This window comes from Trachypithecus francoisi, unplaced genomic scaffold (genome assembly GCF_009764315.1).
Source record: "Trachypithecus francoisi isolate TF-2019V2 unplaced genomic scaffold, Tfra_2.0 Lachesis_group12, whole genome shotgun sequence".
Taxonomy (NCBI): Eukaryota; Metazoa; Chordata; class Mammalia; order Primates; family Cercopithecidae; genus Trachypithecus; species Trachypithecus francoisi.
The window spans coordinates 24,468,027-24,489,082 of NW_022681457.1; positions in this window are offsets into that span (position 1 = coordinate 24,468,027).

Here is a 21,056-nt window from a genome sequence, read left to right on the forward strand (position 1 = left end):
TCAAATCCCCTGTCAGCGTTTCCATTATAGAGTACAATCTTTGTCATATTATAATTATTTGTTCACTTGTTTCTCTCTCAAACTACAGCACAATTTCATTCTTTACAGCCATAGTATTTACCACTGGGACTGCTACATAGAAGCTGCCTAATACATGTTGGATGAACAAATAAGCACACACATTTATTATTCAATTCAACTATTTATTAGGCTCTTCCTATCATGTTTAAAGGACAGGCATCCAGATTATAGGTGAACATGTAAATCATAGTGAACAGCACCTGACAGTTTGCGGCACTCTCTCAACCCGAGCTTACGGCCAGTGTGTGAGATAGAAAGACAGATTTTTTATCTCATCCCTCCCAAATGTGGAATCTGGCTATTGGAAATTAAGTGAGTTGCTTACAGTCACAAGTTCATAAAGAAATAGGCAGACAGGGGGTAAATACAGAGGCCTTTGGAGTTTGAGTTTAGTGCTCTTTCCACATTGGAGGCATTGGTATGAGAGATTTGTCTGCAAGGGATTCCTTTAGGTTAGGATGTACGAGTGGCAAATGGCAGTTGCTACCGTGAAGAGGGAGGAGGAGAAGAGGGATGCTTCCTTGCTGTGAGGGGCCCATCAAAATTATGGCTTGAAGCTTATTTTTACAGTGCAATAGCGTCCCCCGTCTCAGCTGAGCAGGATCCTGTGAAACACAAGTTTAGCTCAGCAGAATTCATCACCAGCTGAGACTTAAAAATGTGTCTGAGCTCTGTACGTATTGAACATACAAAGAGTATGAATATCAAGTTATTCGGCTGTGAAATAATATCAACAAAGTTAGTTGTGTTTAATTTAACTGTTGAATGGAGGTTTAGCAATTTGGGACCGAAACCTCGATGAGGAATGGAGAATGGGCAAATCAAACACTAAATTCCCTTTTCCTAATAGCTCAGGCTCTGCAGAGAGGAAAAAGCTGGTCTGTGCTTTCTCACCTTTGCCCGTCATCATTAAACACCAAGCAGTACCTCGCTTGGGCCTTTCTATTTTTCCTAATCTCCTCCAGGGGAGAGCAAATTGCAAACAATATCAGGTCCCAAAGTCCCGGGTGAACACTTTGAAAGCCAGAAAGAGTAAAGATCTACACCCATGCCTTTTCTTTTTTCTTTATTATTATTATTATACTTTAAGTTCTAGGGTACATGTGCATAACGTGCAGGTTTGTTACATATGTATGCTTGTGCCATGTTGGTGTGCTGCTCCCATCAACTCGTCAGCACCCATCAACTCATCATTTACATCAGGTATAACTCCCAATGCAATCCCTCCCCCCTCCCCCCTACCCATAATAGGCCCCAGTGTGTGATGTTCCCCTTCCCGAGTCCAAGTGATCTCATTGTTCAGTTCCCACCTATGAGTGAGAGCATGCTGTGTTTGGTTTTCTGTTCTTGCGATAGTTTGCTGAGAATGATGGTTTCCAGCTGCATCCATGTCCCCACAAAGGACACAAACTCATCCTTTTTGATGGCTGCATAGTATTCCATGGTGTATATGTGCCACATTTTCTTAATCCAGTCTGTCACTGATGGACATTTGGGTTGATTCCAAGTCTTTGCTATTCAAAAGCTAGCAGAAGGCAAGAAATAACTAAGATCAGAGCAGAACTGAAGGAGATAGAGACACAAAAAAACCCTCCAAAAAATCAATGAATCCAGGAGCTGGTTTTTTGAAAAGATCAACAAAATTGATAGACCGCTAGTAAGACTAATAAAGAAGAAAAGAGAGAAGAATCAAATAGACGCAATAAAAAATGATAAAGGGGATATCACCACCGACCCCACAGAAATACAAACTACCATCAGAGAATACTATAAACACCTCTACGCAAATAAACTAGAAAATCTAGAAGAAATGGATAATTTCCTGGACACTCACACTCTCCCAAGACTAAACCAGGAAGAAGTTGAATCCCTGAATAGACCAATAGCAGGCTCTGAAATTGAGGCAATAATTAACAGTCTACCAACCAAAAAAAGTCCATGCCTTTTCTTAAATACTTCACTCGAAGGGCAGTTTAAATAATCTTGTCTGTATATAGGACACGATATAAATTGTGGGTTGGGAAGGAGAAAGTAGTATGCGTAGGGTTGTATCCCATCATTGATAAGTATTGTCTGTCTTCTGTTGTTTGTGATATTTAATTACACAATGCTCTTTCCTTACTTTTCCTTCCTTTCTTCCTTCCTTCCTTCCTTTCCTTTTTGTGATTAAATAGTTCCCATAATTGTCACTGAATGAAAGTCAACAAGGACACTATTGGCATTTAGGGATGGGCAGGTCTTTATTGTGCAGATTTCCTGCACATTGGATGATGTCCATTAGCCTTGGCACCCCCATAAACATCATGATAACCAAAAACACTTCTATTAACTCCCTTTGTGATCTGGTTGATTTTCATAAACCGGGAGGCAAAAGGAGGAAAGGATCTTTTTGGAAGCAAGTTGCCAAGGTTTTTGTTTAAAGAACTGAGAATCAAATGGAGTAAAATTAATCTGATAGAAGGTGGGAAAGGTGCCCAATTTCCCTTGCCTGCTTCAACCCTATAGGGTGGAAAAAGGAAATACTCATGTTTCCAGATGTCCTTGTACCTAGTGTTGATCACAGACAGAATCTAGGCATGGATTTATAACTGGAAGTCTGCTGAGGGCCCTGGGAAGGAGTTGACTTTTCTTGATTGAAAAAAAGATAGAAATGGCACATCCTTTTCCTCTCCCTTCTGCCTTGAATATAAATGTGATGGTAGGAGCTACAGCAATTATTTTGCAGCCATAAGCAAAAACCTGTTTGAAGCAATGTCAGCAACCATCTACCTTCAGACTTCTTAGAGTGTGAGAAAATAGTCTTCCAAGCCTTATTGTAAGTACCGTCTGAAAGTGTTTCTGATACAGCACTATGTAAAATGATATTTGTAAAGTTTACTTGATAATAAAGAAATATCTTTATAATTTAATATTGGTGAAAAAGCAGGATACATATAAGTCTGTAGGGGTATTTCCACTATATAATCCTTCCTTAAATGCTACAATAACTTATTCACATGCAAAAAGGTACTCACAGAATTATTGCAAGTTGTTGAGTGGTTTTTTTTTTTTTTTTGCATGACTGTCTAAGGCTTATTTTTGTTACATTTTTCTAGTCTCTATTTTCCAAATTTGCTTTCATAAGTCTATTACTTTTAAACAAAAGAACAACGTGTGTACATAATACACACACAGACACACACGTGGGTATATTTGGAGCTAATGCAGCCTCTGGGTGCAGTAGTGGAAGGAGAATGTCTAGATCCTAAAGGGCAACCCTCTCACTCTATTGAGCTCCCTTGGGTGTGAGTGCAGGGCTGTTGAGGGGTCTACAACTCAACATGATGAGAGTACAGGAGCACTGTGATCATTCGTCTTGTGATAATTAAATTGTGAAGCAGAGAAGCACAAGAACTATCTTCGAATATGTGCAGGACTCTTATGTGGAAATGGATGTTAGTTCTTCCCATCCTTCATTCATTCACACCAAGTATTGACAGGGGCCATATGACAGGGAATGGGTGAGCCCGCTATTAGCCCCAAGCAGCCATGATTCCCTGCCTGATAAAATAAAAATTCTCCTTATAGCTTGGAGACCCTCTCTTTCCCACAGTCCTTGGAGAGAAGCCAGGGGCTAAAAGCCCCACTCTGGAGCTTTCGAGAAGCCTCCCCGAGGCTGCCTTGCCAGGGAGCTCTGCCTTCTGCTTTCTCTCAGGCCCTGGGGAACGCGACTCCATTTCAGGACTGAGGAGATGAAGAAGAGAGTTCGTGAAGGTTGACCTTCTGCAGACCTTAGCCTATGCCAGTATAAACTACCTGGATCAAAGGAACAGCATCCTTTGCTATCGGATGTCATTGGTTCACGGAGAAAAGTGAGAGATCAAGAAGTTATCAGGTGACTGGGTGCGGTGGTTCACTCCTATAATCCCAGCACTCTGGGAGGCCGAGGGGGGATGGATCACCTGAGGCCAGGAGTTCGAGACCAGCCTGATCAACGTGGTGAAACCCTCTCTCTACTGATAAAATAATAATTTATCACATAATTACAAAACTATGCCACTTTCAGTAATGATAAAACCTATGAAGAAACAGTAGAGGGAGCTGTGAGAGGCAGAAACCTAATCTAGTTTGGGGAGTTAGTCTAAGACTTCCCCGAAGAAGCCTTGTTTGAGCTGAGGTCTGAAGAGCTAATTAGAAAAAGCAGACAAGAAGAGAGTTTCAAACAAAGGCATTATGCAAAGGCCCTGGGGCCAGTGGGAGAGTTGCTTACCTGAGCAGAAAGAGGCCTGGGGCCTCTGCAGCACAGAGCATGAGGGTTTGAGTGGCCTGAGATGAGGCTGGTGAGGCAGGCAGAGGCCAGATCATACAGAATAAGGATTCTCAGCCGTAGGCTCCCTAAGAATCATGGGTCATCATGATGGGTTGTAATCGGAGGGGAGGTATTACTTGGATGGTGAAAAATTCCCTTTGGTTGCACTGGATGTGCAAGTGGGTGGGGGTGAATAGAAAAACCTTGGTTCTTCATCACTCTGGAAGGGACTAGAGTCCATGGAAGGGAGTGACAAGAAGAAAGATTTTGGCTAAATATGAGAAAAAACTTTCTAATGATGAGATAAATAAGAACTATCACAGATTCAGCCATTAGTAATTGGGTGACACTTGTCACAGCAATCTTAGAGAGTAGAGACTGGTGTCATGCCTCTTTACAGATTAGGGAATGAGGCTCAGAGAGGTCAAGTGACTTACCCAACATCACACAGGCAATGGGTGGTAGATCCAGTACTGGAACAGAGTTCTGGGTACTGCCAAAGACCTTTCTTCATCGCTAGGCAACAATGCCTCCCTCCACCAAAAAAAGACCTGCTCTCCCAAGTGGGAAGGCAAAAGCGGTGACCGCCTCCTTCAAGGGCTTCCTGCCCTGGGAGCATTTGCATTTCCAAGAGTGACATTGCTTGACCTGCTTCACCCGCACTGGACATGGCTTGGACTCTGAGAAAAGGAGGCTTTTCTCCTTGTGTCCTTTCCTAGGGAGCTGCGGATGTCTCTGTCCTCCTTCCTGCCTAAGATCACCACCCCCCACAGAATCGTATTCTCCTTATAGCTTGGAGACCCTCTCTTTCCCACAGTCCTTGGAGAGAAGCCAGGGGCTAAAAGCCCCACTCTGGAGCTTTCGAGAAGCCTCCCCAGAGGCTGCCTTGCCAGGGAGCTCTGCCTTCTGCTTTCTCTCAGGCCCTGGGGGAACGCGACTCCATTTCAGGACTGAGGAGATGAAGAAGAGGAGGTTCGTGAAGGTTGACCTTCTGCAGACCTTAGCCTATGCCAGTATAAACTACCTGGATCAAAGGAACAGCATCCTTTGCTATCGGATGTCATTGGTTCACAGGAGAAAAGTGAGAGATCAAGAAGTTATCAGGTGACTGGGTGCGGTGGTTCACTCCTATAATCCCAGCACTCTGGGAGGCCGAGGGGGGATGGATCACCTGAGGCCAGGAGTTCGAGACCAGCCTGATCAACGTGGTGAAACCCTCTCTCTACTGAAAATACAAAAATTAGCTGGGCATGGTGGTGCATGCCTGTAATCCCAGCTACTTGGGAGGCTAAGGCAGGAAAATCGCTCCAGCCCAGGAGGTGGAGGATGTAGTGATCCGAGATCATACCACTGCACTCCAGCCTGGGCAATAGAGCGAGACTCCGTCTCAAAAAAAAAAAAAAAAGAAAAAAGAAAAAGGAAGATAGAAAGAAAAAAAAAAGTTCTCAGGCACGGTTGACTTTCTTTCTGAAGTCACGGAGCAGCTGCTGCCCTGTAACAACCCCAAACATGATGAACATTTTGGGAGAAGGGGTAATTTTTACATAAAGAAAAATGCTGCTTCTCTGCAAGAAAATGTGACCACTAACTTCATTTGACAGGTGTGATAGACTGTGGTGGTTTTGGGGGGATACATGGTGTAAAGTAAAGCAAGAGAAGTAATAAGCATCTTGGCATTTATTCTTTATGTAGGAATATTTGTTCCTCAAAGTCAGACTACGTGGAATATTAGCATTTGAATAAATTATTCAACACCTTCTAGAGAAAGCAAGGGGAAAAATCTTTTCAGCATTATAACATGGCAATCTACAAGGTAGTAGAAAAAGAAGGCTGTCATTTTTTCTTCAATTACAAAAGGCAAATATTTATTATTTATAAGTATTCGCCTTGTATAGGCTTAAATGTTATTTATGAACCTGTTGCACAGTGATTTTCAATGTAACTCATTATTTTTAGCCTTAGGGTGTTGTAAAGGAGCACGGATATATTTAATGACACTCTGCTAGTCAGCGCAATTACACTGTAATCATTATGTAAAATGTGCTATTAATTAAACCAATTTCTAGTTAGAACATTCGCTTCTGCAGGGCTTAATCTTAATCTCCAGCAATCTTTCTCTCTGTTTTTCACCTATTAATTATATGATTACTCTTTAAGTTAGATGTGATATGTTTTTATTTTTAAGCTTAATATCATCAAATAGGAATATTTGGCAAATGAGTCTGGTGTTTATGGGTCAAATGTTTCTATTTGTTGAACTAGAGAAAGATTTAGTTTAAAGGTTATTTTTTGTGAAGTTGTATTTTTTTAAAGAAATCGAACTCTTAAGGCCGGATGCGGTGGCTCATGTCTGTAATCCCAGCACTTTGGGAGGCCGAGGAGGGCGGATCACTTGAGGTCAGAAGTTTGAAACCAGTCTGACCAAAATGGAGAAACCCCATCTCTACTTAAAATACAAAATTAGCCTGGCGTGGTAGCGCATGCCTGTAATCCCAGCTACTGGGGAGGCTGAGGCAGGAGAACCGCTTGAACTGGGGAGGAGGAGGTTGCGGTGAGCCGAGATCGCATCATTGCACTCCAGCCTGGGCAACAAGAGCGAAACTCCGCCTTGGGAAAAAAAAAAAAATCAAACTCTTGTATGTTCTCTTTTCTACCTAAGTAGCACTATTCACAAAAATCCTTAGTTTTGTGACTTACAAAAATATCCAGTTTCACTTGAGTCATTGCTATATTGAGCTTACACGCTTTGAAATGTCCCTTTCTTACTGAAAAGTGGTAAGATGTGGTACTATTTGACTTCAGCATTACATGATATGTCACCATTTTGTAAAAAAAAAAACCCTCATTTTGTTAAAGTAGGTTAAATAGTTGACGTATCTGGGCCTGGAGGAGGTAAATAGCCTCTCTCTAAAGGTCTTTCCACTGCTTCTCTTCCAAAAACCCTGTTTTACTTCTACTGCTGTGTTTCCAGTAACGGGGAGGGGAAAACCGGCTTCCTAATCTTTACTAATGATTCTTGCTGATAAAGGTTATAACAGCATTTCTTTCTTTCTTTCTTTTTCTTTCTTCTTTCTTTCTTTCTTTCTTTCTTTCTTTCTTCCTTCCTTCTTCCTTCTTCTTCCTTCCTTCCTCCTTCCTTCCTTCCTCTTTCCTTCTTTCTTTCTCTTCCTTCTTCCTTCTTCCTTCCTTCCTTCCTTCTTTCTTTCTTCTTTCTTTCTTCTTTCTTTCTTTCTTCCTTCCTTCTTCCTTTCTTTTTAATTCATTCTTTCATCTTCTAGAAGGGAACTAAGAAGAAAGGAGGGGAACAAGCTTGCTATACAAGCAAGACAAGCAGGAAATGGATAAGGTTTCATTGTCTCCTTCCTTCGTACACCATCCATCTCCTGAGAGGTGGAGAGAGTATTTTAAAAATCCTGAACAACGGAATAGAAGTCAGGGCCCACCTTGAACCAGTCAGAAAATACATCCCAGAGGAGACACTTTGGAATCACACGTGCAAGTCCCAGAAAACTTCTCTACAACCTTTACCTTTGTCCTTTAGGTGGAACAAAGTACTATATAAAACTGTGTGGGGATTATTTTGACGAGAGTTGAAAAATGAAGGCTCTTATCCATTATTTAAATCCCTGTGTGCACCGCCCCCTCCACAAAGTGTGGGAGTAGGTCTTCTACATCAAGATGCCTGGAGTTTGGTTCAGTGAAAACCTTTTGGAGGGCCTGGGGATCTTGATTGTCCTTCAGTGCCCTGATGAAATGTTTTTATTCATCCTGCTTGCTGCCTGGAGTTGACACTGGTAATATCAATCATTCTCTGCCAGCGTATTAACATGGCTGCACCTGCTTAAACCATCCACATGTTGTAACTCACAAGAAGTTGGGAATCAAATGCAATGTTATTTATGTACTCCCTTAACTTGTCCCATACTACAAAAATTTCCACTCTGACACCATCTGCTAGGGAAAGGGATTTATCTATCAATGTGAAACACCCACTGAACCGGTATCACATCCAGCAAACGGTTATCACCTTATGAAGCATCCATTGAAGCCCTGTGGCCTTGTTTCCAAATGATTAATTTCCCTTGGTTGCTGGTTTTAGTTACAACATAGACTCACTGTGAAAGTTATGTGGTGTCAATGTCAGAAGTTCTCTGGCTAAAGAGGAAAGGATGATGGAGCCAAGTTCAAAAGCCTTTAAAGAAAAGGCTGACAAATTGATTAAGAACTTTGTATTATAAAAAATACTACAATTAATGATAATGGGAGGAGTATTTGCATTATATATGACAAAATGCTAGTGGTTCAATATACAAAGAGCCTTCACAAATCAAGAAGAAGGCTAACCCAATAGAAAGAAGGAGAGAAAGAAAAGCATGAACAGTATAGGAAAAAAAATTCTAAATGGTCCTGAACATATGGAAAAGATACTCAGTCTCACACCTGTTTTATAAAATGCAGGTCAAAACAAGGATATACCATACTTATCAAGAGATATAATCTTTAAAGTTTAATAATACTGGAATTAGAGAGAGAGAGTGCACAAGGAAACAGGCACTCCCATGCCAAGTGTATGTATATGATTTGGTGTGATCACTTCAGATGGAAATTTAGCAATAACTATTAAGATGTAAAGTGTGTACATCTTGGACCTAGTTCCGTGCCAAGATGAATATATTTCAGCAAGAAAGTAACACTGTAAGTATAAAGGCATTTATTGCAGTCTAATTTTTACTTACTAAAAACTGTAAATACTTAAATGTCCATGAGAAGGGGCTGGTTAGATAAATCATGTTACAGCCGTTCAATGGAATAGTATGTAGCTATTAAAAAGAATAAGGTAGATATATATGTAGAAATATAAAATAATTTCTACAATATGTGATCTCAAGTGAATTACTTAATCTGTATCTCAGTTACTTCATATGTAAAATGACAAACTTTAATAGTAAATAATAATAAAATATAAAGATAAATGATAAACATCAAAATTTATAATAAAGTACCTACCTCAAAAGACTACTTTTTTTTGGGACAGGGTCTCACTCTGTTGCCCAGGCTGGGGTGCAGTGGCATGATGAAGGCTCATCGCAGTCTTAAACTCCTGGGCTTAAGCAGTCCTCTCACCTTGGCTTGCCAAGTAGCTGGGACTATAAGCATACACAACTGGTATGGTTTGGCTCTGTGTCTCCACCCAAATTTCCTTTCAAATTGTAATTCCCATAATCCCCATGTGTCGAGGGAGGGGCCAGGTGGGAGGTTACTGGATCATGGGGGTGTTTTCCCCATGCTGTTCTTGTGATAGTGAGTGAGTTCTCATGAGATCTGATGGTTTTATGAGGCAGTTTTCCCTGCTCTTGCTGGCTGTCTCTCACCTGCCACTATGTAAGACGTGCCTGCCTCCCTTTCTGCCATGATTGTAAGTTTCTGGAGGCCTCCCCAGCCATGTGGAACTGTGAGTCAATTAAACCTCTTTATAAATTACACAGTGTTGGGTATGTTTTTATAGCAGTGTGAAAACAGACTAATACAACAACCATGTCTGGCAATTTTTTTTTTTCCCCTGTAGACATAAGGTCTTACTATAATGCCTGGGCTGGGTTTCAACTCCTGGGGTCAAGCAACCCTCTGGCCTCAGCCTCCCAAAGTGCTGAGATTACAGGTATAAGCCACCATGCTTGGCCTAAAGGACTATTATGAGAAAAAAATAAGTTAATGTATGTATATAAAATGCTCAGACTAGCTGGCACATAGTAGATGCTATGTGTTAGTTTTAAGTATTATTTTATTATTGTGGTTTCATATTTCTATGTAAAAAAGCAAATTTCAAGAAGATATGTAGAGTGTGTAAAAGCAAATGCATAGATGTCTCTGAAAGGATGTACAGGAACTACAGATAGCAATTAATCTATGAAGTGACACTTCTATTGTTGACTTTATACCCTTCTGTGTAAGCTTGTGTTGGTTTTACAATTTTTAAAAATGCAGGAACAAAACAAAAAAACAAACACTGTGTGAATTAGGAATTTAAAAAAGACAAAGACAAAGAAAGATGTTCTTCTGGAAGATATTTTTCATCATTCATTCAAAGAACATGCATCGTATATCTCCTGTATTTTAGGCACTAGTTATGAAAGATGAATAAGATATGGTGATAATGATTTCTCACAAGTGCACTGTCTAATGGGGGAGAGAGACACATAAGAAAAATACTCAAATTGCTGAGGGAGCCCAGGGAGGGAAGTAATAAATTCTGGTGGTAATATCTGGCTGGGTTTTGAAGGATTAATAAGAAGTTTTCCTGGTGGGCATACAGAGTTAAGAAGGCAAAACTAATGTATGGTGAGAGAAATCAGGATTGTGGTTGTTTCTAGGGTAGAAGGGGGATTGATTGGGGAAGGGACAGAGGGGAACTTTCTGGGGTGATGGAAATCTTCAAAGGAATGTGGGTTATATAAGTAGATGACGTTGTTAGAACTGACCACACTGTGCAATGAAGAGATATGCATTTCACTATATGCAGGGATACCTTCATTAGAAAGAAGAATAAGAAATAAAGGATGAATGTATGAATGAATAAGACCAGAAAGGGAAATAGCAGTGTTGTGTATACATAACAGACAAGAGGAATATCCCAGAGAAGAGGAGACAGAAGACTGAATTGAGGGTGCAGATGAGGTAGGAATGACCAGCATTGTAGATGTATAGTGCCAGCCCTGGCTGCTTGATAATACATGGTAATCCCACCCAACTGAGGGCTTCTAACATCCTGGTAGGAAGGCAGTCTACTTCCTACCTTCAGGGAGCCTCCATTGCAAAAGCAGGGAGACTTCTGGTACAGGGAGAGGGAACTTGCTCAGATTAAAGCCCCTGAACACTTGGAGCCACCCATTCCAAGCGGTCCATCTCTGCCTACACCTATAGGAAAGGCTCCATCACTAGGTCTTGCTGACCTTGGCATAGTGGCAAATGTAATCTTCACATGAGGGTGGCTTGTCCTTGAAAAATTTCTCCAATACATTAAGCACAAGCATTCTTGGTGTATCTGTCAGGCATAGGCACACATCTTTTTGTGGCCTCTCTTATTTCATGTGCAAGCTTCTGTTACAGACCACAGTGGCAACAAACTCTCCTCTTTCATTTCTGAGCCAGCCTGGGATTCCTCTCTGAGCCTCAGAGTAGTCTAAGTATTGTCTTCCTGTATCATCTCTTTCAGTCCCTAGAGAGTTTGCTTGCTTGTTTGGTTCTGTGTTTTTAGAGCAATTTTAGGTTTAGAGAAAAATTGCACAAGAAGTACAGCATTCACATACTCTGCTCCCACAGTTTCTTTTATTATTAACTTCTTCCATTAGTGTAGTATATTTGTTACAATTGGTGAACCAATACTAATACATTATTATTAACTAAAGTCTATAGCTTACATTAGAGGTCACTCTCTGTATTGTACAGTTCTATTGGTTTTGACAAATGTACAATGTCCTGTGTCTGCCATTACATCCTTCCTATTTATCCCTTCCCTCAACTACCCTGCCATCCCTGCGGCAGCCACTGATCTTTTTAATGTTCCTGTGGTTTTTGCCCTAGAGGGTTTTAAGTTCTTTGAAAAATTTGACAACCTTTGAAATCATCTGCAGAGGTTATTACAATAACAAGCTTTTAAATACATCTGTTTTTGATTTTTTAGATTGCATTCTCAAACATTACAAAGAAAAGGGGAGTATTTGTATTATCCAGTTAATTCGGTGTATAAATAGACATGTATTTGCTTATTCATTCAACAAATCAACAAATATTTGTTGTACCTTTTTCTGTGCCAGGCATTGCACTGTACCAAAGTCAAATGAGATAATTCACTCTGGAGGCAATAGCATGCAATGGAATAAGTAAGTACCTAATATTAAGAAGAATGATCCCTGACATTCATTGCACACTTACTATGTGCTACATAACCCTAATAACTTTTAGTTGCATTATCATTATCTGGGCTTGTTTGCCCTGAGTACAGTCCATGGCCCAGCTTGTACCACTTTGTGTTCTGGATGTTCATGTATCTCTCACTTTACACTAGCATTTCTCATACACATGTAATGCTCACACCGAAAAATCTTTAGGAGGGAGATATGATTATTCCCATTTCAGACTCAAGGCAACTAGTCAACTTGTCAAAAGGCTCACAGCTAATAAATGCCCTGAGTATATGGTCCATGGCCCAGCTTGTACCACTTTGTGTTCTGGATGTTCATGTATCTCTCACTTTACACTAGCATTTCTCATACAATTTCTCCATATTCATGCATCCTCTATATGTTATTTTCTTTCATCACTTTCTCTGATTCAGCTCATTCTTTGTTTGCATAGCCCTAAAGAATAATATTCCAGCAATTATGAGCATGAAGAATTAGTTATATTTTTTTCTAATACATATTAAAAGAAATACTTAGCTACTTAAATTAAAAAACTGATGGTTATGGTGTCTCTAACCATCTCACCACCACCAGAGATACACACACAACACTTAGGGAAAACTGACTTTAGACTAGCACCTTCTTGAACGCTGAGACTTCAGATCCCCAGAACCCAGCACAGCTGTTGGCACATGGCGTGTGCTCAATAAATGTTCAAGCAAATGAAGCAGAGAGTGAGTAAATGAGCGGGATTTTGGAGACAGTATCTAGACTTCCATCAAAGTTTTTCTGATGCTTATGGAATTGGTGGCCATGGAGCTAGAGCTTAATAGGAAATTGTGGATTTTAATGACACTGCTAGTACAAGACTGGCATGTAGTAGTCATTGGGTGAGAGCCTGCCCTCAAGGGAGGAATAGGCAACTATCCACAAGGAGTGTGCAGGCAGGACAGCCTCTCTGAGAAGAACCCATGGAGGCCACTGGCAGGTTCCCACATGGCATGAATTTGAGGGACCCTGGAAGGCCATCTGTCCCCACTGATGAGGAGTCCATTCCTTAGTGGGATGCATTGCCTTCTACCTTTTAAACCGCAGATGTCTCTAATTCCTTTAAAATAAACTGGTCTTCGATTGTTTCAAGGTAAGGCCCCTTTGTGGATGTTCTGAGGAAATCTTACTAAACACAGACTCACTCCTGTCTCAATTTTGTTTAGGGATGGCAAACAGGGAAAAAGGAAGAGAACATTTATGGAGTGCCAGGAACTGTGCCAGACATTGTGACCATTTTTTAATGCTTTATTTCATTTAATCCTTACAGCAGCCCAACTTAATGTTAGAGGTGAGGAGGCCCAGGCTCGAGAAGCTTAAATGACTGGTCCGAGGTCATTCCAGCCCCAAGCTGGTGGAGCTAAGATTTGAACGTAAGGCTTAGTTCTTTCTGCTATACATCCCACCAGTTATTTTTTAGCCTATGTAAGTAAACACCTTCCATGTCTACAATGGCAGAAAGCCCTGAACTTCAGTGAGTCCCACATGCCCCCCATTTATAGAGAGATTGGATAAAGAAAGTAAAGTACTTAACTCATTGCCTGGTACACAGAATGTGCTCAATGTATGGTTTGATTATTAATAATCTCAGCTATGTTAGTGGCAGGGGAATACAAACTGAGGTAATTATAGGGAAACCTTGGGCTCAGAGTAAATGTCATTAAGTAATAAGTATCATTTTCTTAGCCTTCAGTTAAGTAGCCCATTTAAAGGACATTGGCTGTTACTCTCAATGAGATGGGTGCTGCCGAAGGGGTTGAGCAGAACAGTAGATTGATTTATGTTATGAAAGAATCACTTTTGGCTTTTGTGTTGACACTAGGAGGAAGGGTAAGCTCAGGAAGACCTAGCAGGTACTATTTATTACAAGAGAGGCAAAGGATGATGGGGCTCACAACAGCATGGTAGCAGGGCAGGAGGTGAGAAGTGGTCAGCTTCCGGTTAGACTCTGAAGGTAAAACCAAATGGATTTCCTGATGCTCTGAATATGGATGTCAGGAAAAGGAGATGCCAAGAATGGCTCCCAGGTTCATGGCCTGAAAATTAAATTGCTGTCAGCCACCTCCTTTCCTTCAATAAATACATATTGAGGGAGAAATCTAGTCATTCTTTCCTTAGGAGCCAGAGACCCAAGGAGTCTCCTGGTAGAGTCACTGCCTGGAAAGGAGTGCCATGGTGGCCTTACATGAAAGAGATGCCTTGGCCTGAAGAGCAGAAACCCTGAAGGGATTCAGGGAGGAGAATCAAGACAGCTCCAAACCAACATTGTCCTGGAGCCCCAGCCACCCTCTGCCTTTCCTCCCGGTATTTATCAGTCCTGCCCTGGGGCAAGCTCCCGCCCTTACCCTCAGTGTGTAGAGAATACCTGGGCCTGATCCTTATGAATATACATTTAGGAAGTATTTTCTCTGTAACAGTCTCACTTGGAGTGTTTTGCAGGTCCAGGCACTTGGAAAGCAATGCCTGTTTCCCGAGGGCGGCAGGCGTTTTCTTTCCTGACTTTATTTCCAGCCTGCTTCTTTCCGGATGAATCTGGTGAACATATTCAGGCTCACGCAGAGGAGGTTTCTGAGGAAAGGGCAGGCAGCCGGCAAACTCCAGCTGGTGAACTGTTTGCGGTAACTCTATTTTTAATATACATTGCTGACCCTAATGATGGTCTATTGAGATGAGGGCAAGAAATGTCTGATCAAGTGGAGATTAATTTTTGACTCTGTCGCCCAGAATGCATGAAAATGCACTCCTTTTTCTATTTAGACTCCCAGGATGCTTTGATTGATTGACTAGTTTACAAATGAAGGTGATAAAATTAGGTTGAAGACCACATACATTTCTTAAAATGAGGCTGGCTGGTCGTGGAGACAATGAGGTTTGGACAGATTGTATTGCTGGTTTAGGCAATCTTCTGAGCATGTCAAGATTTATAGACCTGTACTGTAATGTTACAATTGCAGCTCACTGATATAGGTTTCTTTTCAAATTCTTTCCCATTTTATTTGAAAAAGGCCATTAGAGAGTTATAGACTATTGAAAAAGCTTTTTCTTTGCTAACCCTTAATAAACTCTTCCAAACAAGGACTACTGCATTTTTATATTAAATTTAGACCAAAATCTATAAAACATGCTATCCCAGGTTGGATAATTTGATTATTATTATCTAAATGGAGTTATGGTTCATATTGGTTTGCAGTAATGCACATAGTAAATAAAATGTAAGTTGAGATTTGTATAAGATCACAGGACACTGAGTTTTCTTGTTGTTGTTTTTTCTGTGAGCCCTTCTTTGGGAGAATTTCAGCCAATTTTCCCTGAGATGAGAAATTAGAAAAAAAAAAGAGGTTCTAGTGGTGAAATTAATGCTGCATAGTACTAAAAACAAATTGCTATTAATATTTACTTGTTTTCATTGTCATAAAAGAAAGCTACAATATCTTAGGAGTTACCCAACTAATAAGATTTACCAAGGGGACCAAAAAAGCATGAGAAAATACTCAGCAGAATTAGAAACAATTATTCCATTGTAAGTTATGATGTGAGAAATAATAGATGAGACTCTGAAGTTATTTATGAATTAGTCAATTCTGTTTCATACATTTTTGCCATCAAAATAACTTATGAAATCATTTTCCAGGCCCATAGCATTTTATGAGAGTTCTGTACTTGCTTAAAGATTTTCTTCTAGGGCTTTCTGCAACTACTCTGAATTCTTTGGCGATGCTCAGATTTTTTACCTGTTTTCCAACTCTGAGGTCAAACCACTGGCAGTGCCAGAACCTTCCCTGAAGTCAGCAGACTGGAGTTGCATAGTATACAGAGAGGTTCTAAGCATTTTATGAGTTTAGCAAGAGGGACCCCAAGAGGGTGGAAAGTGTCAAATACAGTGATGGGGATGAGGGGCTCAGCTAGGGCCTGGCACTCAGTCGGTGCTTAGGAGGTTATGACAACGATTGCCATTACTAATATTATTTTCACCATGCTGCTTCTTTTTAGGGGGCAGGATTAGCACAGCATGAGTCCAAAAATCTAGACTGTTGCTAAGACGTTGTATGACCTTTAGTAACTCCTTTACTATCTCTGTTTCTCTGTCCTTAGGATGCTCTGCTGCTTCCAGGGGCCTTTGTCTCAGGAGTCAAATGAACTAACAGACACAAATGCTCTTTGAGGAGTACAGAGTGCCATAGGAACATCACTAGTCCTTTTAAAATCGTTTCCAGGTACCTGCTCTCTGGCCCTTTTAAAAGTGGAAAGTGGACCAGTGTGAACAGTCAGTAAGCCTGAGGGGGACCTTCTCTAACTGCCAAGGGCAGTTTACAAGAGGGTTGCCAGTGTGAGCGAAAGGATTTAAGGGGGTTTAGAGTCAAGCGATTTGAGAACCCAGCAGAGCACCAGACTGCTGCCCCTGATTTAGTTTAGAAGTGGATGAACTTTGAAATGCAGAACATCATTTCTGCAGAAGGTCGTCATATTTCTTGATGATTTACACGAAGAAGTCTGGGACTATGCCGGGTTCATTTTAGATCCTCCAGTGCCAAGAGAAAATATGCTGATGGAAGGGATAGTGCCTGGGTGGCTGGTAGAGACTCTAAGTGCCAGAAGAAATGGCAGATATGGGCTGAGTCACTCTCAGTGAAGGTGCTGATGGCATCTTCAGGCCTACTCAGTGTCTTTCTGGAAGACTTTGCAGTGTAGGATTTTGGATAGAAGGGTGCCTCAACTGACTTTTATCTTTCTTAAGCACCTGGCAGAAATATTAGTTTAGGCTGCAGCTGGGAGACAGTGGAGCTTCCACAGAGGTGGCTGCCTTAGGAAGAAGTCTTGCCCGTCATCCTTTGCTGTGGAGGTCCCACATGTAGCCTGCCTTTTCTCAGGAAATGGTCTGCAGCCGAACCTCAGGACAAAAGATTAAAAAGCTGCCTCTGGTTGCCACTTCTCAAATATATTCACATGTTAATATTTTAAGGGTTCAAAGACAGTGCCAGTTTTCTCAATGACATTCTGTAATTTAATTAAATATTTCATTTATGTGTAAGAAAATACTTTTTTTGGTTCCTTTTTCTTTTCTTTTCTTTCTTTCTTTCCTTCTTCTTTTCTTTTCTTTTCTTTCTTCTTTTTTTTTTTTTTGAGGTAGGGTCTCACTCTGTTGCCTAGGCTGGAGATCAGTAGCACGATCATGGCACACTGCAGCCTTGACCTCCCAGGCTTAAGCTATCCTCCTGCCTCAGCCTGCTGAGTACCTGGGACTACAGGCATGCACTACCATGCCTGGCTAATTATTTTCTTGTCTTTTCTTCTTTTTTTATTTTTATTTTTTGTAGAGACAGGGTCTCGTTATGTTGCCTAAGCTGGTCTTGAACTCCTGGGCTCAAGTGGTCCTCCTACCTTGGCCTCTCAAAGTGCTGGGATTATAGGCATGAACCACTGGGTTCAGCCCTTTTTTTCTTTTGAACCCATGGGTCATAATGAAACTATTCTCACTTTAAATGAAAAGAAAGACAAAGGCTGTATACATTTTTATTTGTCATGGACTGACTCTTATGGAAAGAAGGCTGCCATCACTGCAATGTAGACAATATAGAATCCCACCTGGCAAAGGCTGGGCAACTCAGGGAAATCATGCTGAATGGGAGGGGACTAAGTCCAGGCCTCCAGTGGCTGCAAACCCGGTGGGCTGAGGGCTCTGGAAATGTGGGTGGGAGAGAGGCAGGGGGTCATCAACCCTCTGGGGGTCCTCCCACCAATTGTCCCAGCAGGTGGAACACATCTAATGTGGTGTCTGCCACATTTCCCATGTTGGAGGAAAGTAGCTGTTTCCTTCTTACTCCATCACCCTTCCAGTTCTCCTGCTGGATACAGTGACGCCATCAATTGCAGTGATAGGAGACGGTACCTTCCAGTCTGGCATGATGTCATTAGCCTATTGGTAATCTTTCTAAATGTTTGCCAGAAAGATATGAAATCTTAGCAACAGAGGTATTTAAAGGTTTGGATAAGTTTGAAACACAGCGATTTTTCAATTTTATAAGCTAACCAATCCAGGGGCCTGTTAGTCTACAAGTGTCTGCCATCTTTCTCGGGTGTCAGAGAAAATCGAGTGACGGATCACTTTTCAGTGTCACTGCTCGAGACTGGTGACAATCAGTGAAATGATTGTGTCTGCCTCTACACATATCTGTAATTGATTGCCTAAACCCTACGACTCTCTTTCCCAGTTGATATGATGGAACACTGGAGTGAAATCACTCTCGATGAGGAGGAGCCAGGTCCATTTGTTATTTACTTCCCTGCCTGCTTCTTTCTCCCCATCCGGTGCCAATTGTCCCACAAGAGCACATTATGGTAATCAGCCAGAATGTATGTATAGGAATCAATCAAGGTGAGAGCCGTCACAAGAGTTATGACATTACAAAGTCTGTTTGTAACTTTTGATTTATGGAAGATTTTCCATTTTATAAATTGGGAGTGAGGCATGTTGGGATGGCTTAACCCTTAAATTCCCCTACAAGGAATATGCATCAGGCATTAAAGCTAATAGACAATAGGGCATTTAATTATCTAGTGCCTGTATATAACTGGAGTTCTTGTATGTTTGGCTTGTGACTTTAGAAATACTCTCCCACTCTCTGAACACACTCCCTATTCTTCTTGCAAAATTAGCTCATATTCTGGAGAGTAAAGACATGACAAACTGCTACTTAGGACTGATCCCCACATACACAATGCTTTCTTCTGCCATGAGTCTGAGAGTCAACCATGCCACAGTAGTGTTTTTGGGGAACTTTCCTGATTGTCACTCTCAGAGAGGGTGACTCAGGGAAAAAAACTCCACAGACACCAAATCTGAGGCCTAGAGGAGACTTGGCATGATAGTCTCATCCCTTTCTAATTTTTTTTGTTTTTGTTTTTGAGACGGAGCCTTGCTCTGTCACCCAGGCTGGAGTGCAACGGCATGATCTTGGCTCACTGCAACCTCCACATCCCGGCTTCAAGAGATTCTCCTGCCTTGGCCTTCCGAGTAGCTGGGATTACAGGTACCCGCCATCATGCCCGGCTAATTTTTGTATTTTTTAATAGAGACGGGGCTTCACCATGTTGGTCAGGCTGGTCTCAAACTCCTGACCTGCGGTGATCCACCTGCCTCCGCCCTTTCTAATTCTTTACAGAATTGCTGAAGACAAGGGCAAAGGCAGATTCAAGCCGTTTTTCCAACATGGACAAAGCAGTATGTAGTGTTTCGTTACTAATTTCTCCTCTTTCTTAGGCTCAGCAGCTATCATGATCATAATAATCTTTATGATCTTTAAACGAGGCCAGAAATAAGTTGCTATTGTCAGCTGATCATATTAAAATGTAGACATTTCATGTTCATCTAGTGCGTCAGTCATGACAACCATTTCACAAAGTGCGTGGGGCTCGTATTGACAGTCCCATTTTGCAGTCGTGGAAATAGAAACAAAAATTGGCAAGTCCTTATCCAAGAGCATACTGCTGTTATCCATAGCACAGAACTTGGGGGTAGGCAGGGGGTGTGGGACAGGCCTCCTGACTCCTTGTCCAGCACTTTTTTATTTAATTGAATTTAATTTGTATTTAGGGTACTCATCACACGCAGACCACAGTGCCAGATGTGCTTCCTTCTTACCCCAATTTCTGATGGCCAACTATCCCCCAAGTCATGAAAGGCCACCCAGCTGTGAGTTTTAGCTTCTGTCATTCTGTCTCAGTGACTCCCTGACCTCCTTTACAGAACAAGCCTCTCTGCATTGCTGGGGCATTGTGGGAAGAAGAATAAGACATGGTTTCCCCTGCTGAGAATGAGCTCAGGGAGGAAAAATATTTGTCCTGTTTCAAGGTCGCTGGATCTGCATTTGCCTGGCTATCTGAACATATTATCTTGTGTAGAACTAAAGTTCTGTTTCCTTTTTTATTAGCATGGTGGACCTATTCTGCTTAAGCTCCTTTTTTCTTTTCTTTTTTTTTTTTTCCTAATGTGAATCTTAAACCTAATAAGAATGCAGATCCCAGCAGACCTACTCTCTCTCTTATAATCTATTAGGAACGTGAGATTGCCGTCTCTGGAAAACTTAAAAAACCATTTAAAAACAAAAAGATGAATAAATGAAAATGTTATGAACCTGGAAATGTTAATTAAGCCATTCTCAAAGAACAGGCTTTTCAGCCCAGATTAAAACATCCCATCACTTTTAAATAGTTAACATCTTTCTCCTTGAAATAAGTCCAAATTAAGGACAAAATCATTATAAAAAGAAATAGTAAAGGGACCAGAAAATGGTGTTAAGAATTTGGCTATCAACTGAATACTCAAGTTAGAGCAAACCACGAAGGCCAAAGCCATAAAGTGAAGTCTATTTCCAGACATACTGTAGTTATTGCCAAGCAATAGTCTGGGTACCTTGACGTAGATTCATAGAACATAGAGGCTCACAGATCATCCTGTTGAATCCTTTCACTTTTTGAGACTAGAGAACTGAGACTCAGAGATGGTAAGTCATTTTCTTGAAGTCGTTTAATAGAGTTGAGGCTAGAACCTAAAATTCTAGACTCCCAATCCAGTGCTCTTTCCACTGCATACACAGCCCCGCAAAATGATTACAAAGCAATAGTAATACTAACAACAATGACAGTAACTTTTAAAAGGTATTGTATCTATACCATCTTATCTAGAGATGTGTCTTCCAGATTGTTTTCTTTTTCAGTAAAGAAATAGAATAGAACCTTGC